This window comes from Bactrocera oleae, unplaced genomic scaffold (assembly GCF_042242935.1).
Source record: "Bactrocera oleae isolate idBacOlea1 unplaced genomic scaffold, idBacOlea1 ctg00000014.1, whole genome shotgun sequence".
Lineage (NCBI taxonomy): Eukaryota > Metazoa > Arthropoda > Insecta > Diptera > Tephritidae > Bactrocera > Bactrocera oleae.
This window is the reverse complement of record NW_027212757.1, coordinates 1-7500: the sequence shown is the minus strand read 5'-3', so window position 1 is coordinate 7500 and position 7500 is coordinate 1. Positions and strand designations below refer to the sequence as shown.

At 26.3% G+C, this 7500-nt stretch overlaps 3 non-coding genes across 3 annotated transcripts in view; all 3 read right to left on the bottom strand.

Moving 5' to 3' along the window:
- Window positions 1-831, bottom strand: part of LOC138858777 (large subunit ribosomal RNA) — a 3979-nt gene extending 3148 nt beyond the window's left edge. The window contains exon 1 of the ribosomal RNA XR_011397809.1: window positions 1-831. This exon is cut by the window's left edge and continues 3148 nt beyond it. This is a non-coding gene — a ribosomal RNA (large subunit ribosomal RNA).
- A 502-nt stretch (window positions 832-1333) lies between these two features.
- LOC138858761 (5.8S ribosomal RNA) lies at window positions 1334-1512 on the bottom strand. Its single transcript, XR_011397793.1, has one exon. It is a non-coding gene; the product is annotated as a 5.8S ribosomal RNA (ribosomal RNA).
- A 627-nt stretch (window positions 1513-2139) lies between these two features.
- On the bottom strand, window positions 2140-4129 carry LOC138858765 (small subunit ribosomal RNA). The gene has a single exon (XR_011397797.1). It is a non-coding gene; the product is annotated as a small subunit ribosomal RNA (ribosomal RNA).
- Between the last annotated feature and the right edge of the window lie 3371 nt (window positions 4130-7500).

Sequence of the window (7500 nt, the reverse complement as noted above, 5' to 3'; positions counted from 1 at the left end):
CACATATGTTAGACTCCTTGGTCCGTGTTTCAAGACGGGTCCCGAAGGTATCCTGAATCTTTCGCATTGTTAATCATATAAATGCATACAATTAATATTAAAATCAATGATAATAATATTATTGTAAAATTCAAAAGAATTTTAGCATTATATATAATAAAATCTATCAACACTTTTTATCAAATCATCAGTAATTATTCTATGTTAATAAGCTAAAAGCAAATTAATTTGAATAAACTTAAAAACCAATGATCTTTTGATAAATATTTTATTATGTTAATAGATTACAATGTCCTTATATGAAAAAAATGCACACTATTACTATAATATTTAAAATTAAATACTACAGTTATAATGATGAATTTTTCATAATGGATATTCAGGTTCATCGGGCTTAACCTCTAAGCAGTTTCACGTACTATTTAACTCTCTATTCAGAGTTCTTTTCAACTTTCCCTCACGGTACTTGTTTACTATCGGTCTCATGGTTATATTTAGTTTTAGATGGAGTTTACCACCCACTTAGTGCTGCACTATCAAGCAACACGACTCTTTGGAAATATCTTTCTAGTAATCATTAACGTTATACGGGCCTGGCACCCTCTATGGGTAAATGGCCTCATTTAAGAAGGACTTAAATCGTTAATTTCTCATACTAGATATTAAGATATTCCATACACTGCATCTCACATTTGCCATATAGACAAAGTGACTTAGTGCTGAACTATTTTCTTTTCGCTCGCCGCTACTAAGAAAATCCTTGTTAGTTTCTTTTCCTCCCCTCATTAATATGCTTAAATTCAGGGGGTAGTCCCATATGAGTTGAGGTTGTATAAAATATATTTTAGATTGATTTGTTTATTTTTATTTAATTTTTTTGCTATTTGCTATTTTAAAGAAATATATTTTTATATCTTGATTACTCAATATTATTCAATCTTTTCATCCCTTTTTAAAATTCATAATATAATAATTAATAAAATTAACAACATTATTCCTCCACATATCATATATTTTTTTTTATTATAAATTTTTCTCAATACAATAGAGTGAATTAATTCTAGAATAAAAATTTATTTTATGCTAGACATTCCTCTTATGTATTATTTAATATAATTTAAATAATGTTGAAAATTTTTTCTTTTATGGGAATACTAAGATTCTCATTTATCATAAATTTTCGTTCAAATATGAGGTATTCAAGAATATATTTTCTATATTTCTTTTTATGCTATTAATATTATGGATTGAAAAATACAATCCAATAATATGCCATATGCTTAAATTCTATTAATTGACTAAAAGAATAAGCAACTAATTTAGCATAGTCTTACAACCCTCAACCATATGTAGTCCAAGCAGCACTTTAAAATTAATTAAAGTACATAACAGCATGGACCGCAATATGCGTTCAAAATGTCGATGTTCATGTGTCCTGCAGTTCACACGATGACGCACAGTTTGCTGCGTTCTTCATCGACCCATGAGCCGAGTGATCCACCGCTTAGAGTGATAATTTTTTTGTATTTTTTTAATTCAAAGTCAAAGAATTTTAATTTATTGAAAGTATTAATAATTAATCAATAATAAATTTTTAATACATAAGTTTAAAACATCTTTCAATAAATTGTAATTTTAAACCCAAACATTTGCAGCTGCGCATGTCTTAGGTCAACAAAAACAGTAATACCTTTTATATATTATTTTCTTCTCTATTTGTGCGTTTTCTTTTTTTAAATTTTTCAACATGTTTTTAATCACAAATAGAAAATACCATAAAAAAAAGGTATTACACACGTTAATGTGAACAAGTTAACTTATCATTTATAATATTTTATATAAATATCACAATTAAATATTATTTTCTATATAAATAATAAGTACAGCTATATGTTTAAAGGTTTTTTTATTGCGTTCAAATACAATGTATGCGAAGTTCACAATATAATATATATTGTCATAATGCATTACAAGGAGTTAAAAAAAAAAAAAAAAAACAGAAAAACATTCAAAACATTGTATAATTCAAAACATTTTGAATGAAAAGAACAAAAAGAAAACTTTTTTTTCTTTTTTATTCTTTTTTTTTATTTTGTTTTTATATAATTATTTTTTTTTTCTTTTCGGATAGGAACACAATAATGATCCTTCCGCAGGTTCACCTACGGAAACCTTGTTACGACTTTTACTTCCTCTAAATAATCAAGTTCGGTCAACTTTTGCGAAACAACCGTGAAACACAAGGCGTCACAGTGATCACGTCCGGAGACCTCACTAAATAATTCAATCGGTAGTAGCGACGGGCGGTGTGTACAAAGGGCAGGGACGTAATCAATGCGAGTTAATGACTCACACTTACTGGGAATTCCAAGTTCATGTGAACAGTTTCAGTTCACAATCCCAAGCATGAAAGTGGTTCAGCGGTTTACCCGGACCTCTCGGTCTAGGAAATACACGTTGATACTTTCATTGTAGCGCGCGTGCAGCCCAGGACATCTAAGGGCATCACAGACCTGTTATTGCTCAATCTCGTTACTGCTAGACGCAATTTGTCCATTTAAGAAGCTAGTGTCCTTATAATGGGACAAACCAACAGGTACGACTCCACTTATATAAACACATTCAAACACTTGTACATTCAAGATGAACGCATGAATGAAGGCTATATAAGCTTCAACACCATAATCCTGAAAGCATCTATTTAATATATTTGAGTCTCGTTCGTTATCGGAATTAACCAGACAAATCACTCCACGAACTAAGAACGGCCATGCACCACCACCCATAGATTCGAGAAAGAGCTATCAATCTGTCTTACACGCTTATGTTCGGACCTGGTAAGTTTTCCCGTGTTGAGTCAAATTAAGCCGCAGGCTCCACTCCTGGTGGTGCCCTTCCGTCAATTCCTTTAAGTTTCAGCTTTGCAACCATACTTCCCCCGGAGCCCAAAAGCTTTGGTTTCCCGGGAAGCGACTGAGAGAGCCATAGTAGTAGCTACACCCAATTGCTAGCTGGCATCGTTTATGGTTAGAACTAGGGCGGTATCTGATCGCCTTCGAACCTCTAACTTTCGTTCTTGATTAATGAAAACATCTTTGGCAAATGCTTTCGCTTAAGTTAGTCTTACGACGGTCCAAGAATTTCACCTCTCGCGTCGTAATACTAATGCCCCCAAACTGCTTCTATTAATCATTACCTCTTGATCTAAAAACCAATGAAAGTAGAACAGAGGTCTTATTTCATTATTCCATGCACAAAATATTCAGGCATTTGGAGCCTGCTTTAAGCACTCTAATTTGTTCAAAGTAATTGTACCGGCCCACAACAACACTCGATGAAGAGCACTGAAGCAGGTTTAAATAGGAGGAATATATAAAAAATACATTGTATTAATTATATATAAGAACTCCACCGGTAATACGCTTACATACATAAGGTAATGTACATACCACAATTATAGTTGTACTACCCGTATGAAGCACAAATTCAACTACGAACGTTTTAACCGCAACAACTTTAATATACGCTATTGGAGCTGGAATTACCGCGGCTGCTGGCACCAGACTTGCCCTCCAATAGGTCCTTGTTAAAGGATTTAAAGTGTACTCATTCCAATTACAGGGCCTCGGATATGAGTCCTGTATTGTTATTTTTCGTCACTACCTCCCCGAACTGGGAGTGGGTAATTTACGCGCCTGCTGCCTTCCTTAGATGTGGTAGCCGTTTCTCAGGCTCCCTCTCCGGAATCGAACCCTGATTCCCCGTTACCCGTTGCAACCATGGTAGTCCTAGATACTACCATCAAAAGTTGATAGGGCAGACATTTGAAAGATCTGTCGTCGGTACGAGACCATACGATCTGCAAGTTATCTAGAGTTCAACCAATATAACGATCGAATAATCGCTTGGTTTTAGCCTAATAAAAGCACACGTTCCAAAAGGTCCGTGTTTATTTTGCATGTATTAGCTCTAGAATTACCACAGTTATCCAAGTAACTGTTAACGATCTATGGAACCATAACTGATATAATGAGCCTTTTGCGGTTTCACTTTTAATTTGTTTGTACTTAGACATGCATGGCTTAATCTTTGAGACAAGCATATAACTACTGGCAGGATCAACCAGAATAATATATATTTCTTTTTTATATAATATTTTTTATATTATATAAAAGTTTAAAATGATATTTTCTTATTTGAAAATTATACACAAATACACAAAACATAAAAACATTTACAATATACACAACAATTTTTCTATGTTTCTTTCTTTATTATATTTTTTTTCATTATATTTTCATTTCTATTGTGTGATTTTGTAATGGATTTTTTTAATTTTTGTTTTGGTATCGTGAAAAGAATTTTCGTTCTCTATACATATTATTATTAATTATTATGTAAGAACGATATTTCTTCTTATATTGGCAAAATTTTCAAATAATATCATTCTATACATTTTACTTTATTTCAATGCATATAGTAATATATATACCTTTTTTTAAGAGTATATACATTTTTTTCTTGATTTGAAATTAATAATTTCAAATTCTATTATATTTATTTCAATAATAAATATATGATAAAAAGTATTTTCGGGTGCAACACATTAATATTTTATTTTATTTAAAAACCATCCTTTTACACATATATTTTATGAGTAAATATTAGAATAGCTCACAAATAAAACTAAAATATTGTTTAATATTTATTTCTACAATATGTTAGTATAGAATAATAGATTTTTTATGTTTTTGTATAAAACAAAATCTATTTCTATTTAAACTAACTGTAGGAAACCAGGAATAAAAAACGCTCATTATATACAATATGTTAGTACAGAATATAGAGTTTTGTATAAAACAAAATCTATTTCTATTTAAACTAACTGTATAAAAACCAGGAATAAAAAGGCACACAAAATCAACTTTCATTTTCATATTTACTTAAAAATACATATAAAGTAAAAAATATTTCCATATAAATACTAAGTAAATAAAGTCATACAAGTATGAAAATTTTCATACAAGTACTAAATACATAAATCATATAAGTATAGTAATATTCATACTTATAAGTATTTAAAAACAATTTCTTACTAATAAACTAACATAAGGAATTCAAATATATAAAAGTATAATACATTTCCTAGCAGTAAAAAATTTTCATATAAGTACTAAATGTATAAAGTCTATGAAGCAATAAATTTTCATATAAGTACTATTTCAGTATATGTCAATTTGAGCAGATTTGTGCAAATTTGTTATAAATGTTCTCTCCCATGTTGACGTTACCAACCCGAAAATATATGGAAAAATTCTTTTAACCTATTTAAAATTTAAAAACTCATATATACGTGGGTAATTTATATCATTTTCAAATATCGTCATGGTCATAATACAACTAATAACATCAAAAGTATTTTTACAATCGATTTTTTTTTTAAATTTTTAACTTGTATGACTTCATATTTAATACTTATATGAAAATTTATTACTTCATAGACTTTATACATTTAATACTTATATGAAAATTTATTACTTCATAGACTTTATACATTTAATACTTATATGAAAATTCATTACTTCATAGACTTTATATTTTTTATACTTATATAAAAATTTATTACTTCATAGACTTTATATTTTACTTCATAGACTTTATACATTTAATACTCATATGAAAATTTATTACTTCATAGACTTTATATATTTACTACTTATATGAAAATTTATTACTTCATAGACTTTATACAATTAATACTTATATGAAAATTTATTACTTCATAGACTTTATACAATTAATACTTATATGAAAATTTATTACTTCATAGACTTTATACAATTAATACTTATATGAAAATTTATTACTTCATAGACTTTATACATTTAATACTTATATGAAAATTCATTACTTCATAGACTTTATACAATTAATACTTATATGAAAATTTATTACTTCATAGACTTTATACAATTAATACTTATATGAAAATTTATTACTTCATAGACTTTATACAATTAATACTTATATGAAAATTTATTACTTCATAGACTTTATACAATTAATACTTATATGAAAATTTATTACTTCATAGACTTTATACAATTAATACTTATATGAAAATTTATTACTTCATAGACTTTATACAATTAATACTTATATGAAAATTTATTACTTCATAGACTTTATACAATTAATACTTATATGAAAATTTATTACTTCATAGACTTTATACAATTAATACTTATATGAAAATTTATTACTTCATAGACTTTATACAATTAATACTTATATGAAAATTTATTACTTCATAGACTTTATACAATTAATACTTATATGAAAATTTATTACTTCATAGACTTTATACAATTAATACTTATATGAAAATTTATTACTTCATAGACTTTATACAATTAATACTTATATGAAAATTTATTACTTCATAGACTTTATACAATTAATACTTATATGAAAATTTATTACTTCATAGACTTTATACATTTAATACTTATATGAAAATTCATTACTTCATAGACTTTATATTTTTTATACTTATATAAAAATTTATTACTTCATAGACTTTATATTTTACTTCATAGACTTTATACATTTAATACTTATATGAAAATTTATTACTTCATAGACTTTATATATTTACTACTTATATGAAAATTTATTACTTCATAGACTTTATACATTTAGTACTTATATGAAAATTTATTACTTCATAGACTTTATACAATTAATACTTATATGAAAATTTATTACTTCATAGACTTTATACAATTAATACTTATATGAAAATTTATTACTTCATAGACTTTATATATTTACTACTTATATGAAAATTTATTACTTCATAGACTTTATACATTTAGTACTTATATGAAAATTTATTACTTCATAGACTTTATACAATTAATACTTATATGAAAATTTATTACTTCATAGACTTTATACAATTAATACTTATATGAAAATTTATTACTTCATAGACTTTATACAATTAATACTTATATGAAAATTTATTACTTCATAGACTTTATACATTTAATACTTATATGAAAATTTATTACTTCATAGACTTTATATATTTACTACTTATATGAAAATTTATTACTTCATAGACTTTATACAATTAATACTTATATGAAAATTTATTACTTCATAGACTTTATACAATTAATACTTATATGAAAATTTATTACTTCATAGACTTTATACATTTAATACTTATATGAAAATTTATTACTTCATAGACTTTATACAATTAATACTTATATGAAAATTTATTACTTCATAGACTTTATACAATTAATACTTATATGAAAATTTATTACTTCATAGACTTTATACAATTAATACTTATATGAAAATTTATTACTTCATAGACTTTATACAATTAATACTTATATGAAAATTCATTACTTCATAGACTTTATACATTTAATACTTATATGAAAATTTATTACTTCATAGACTTTATATATTTACTACTTA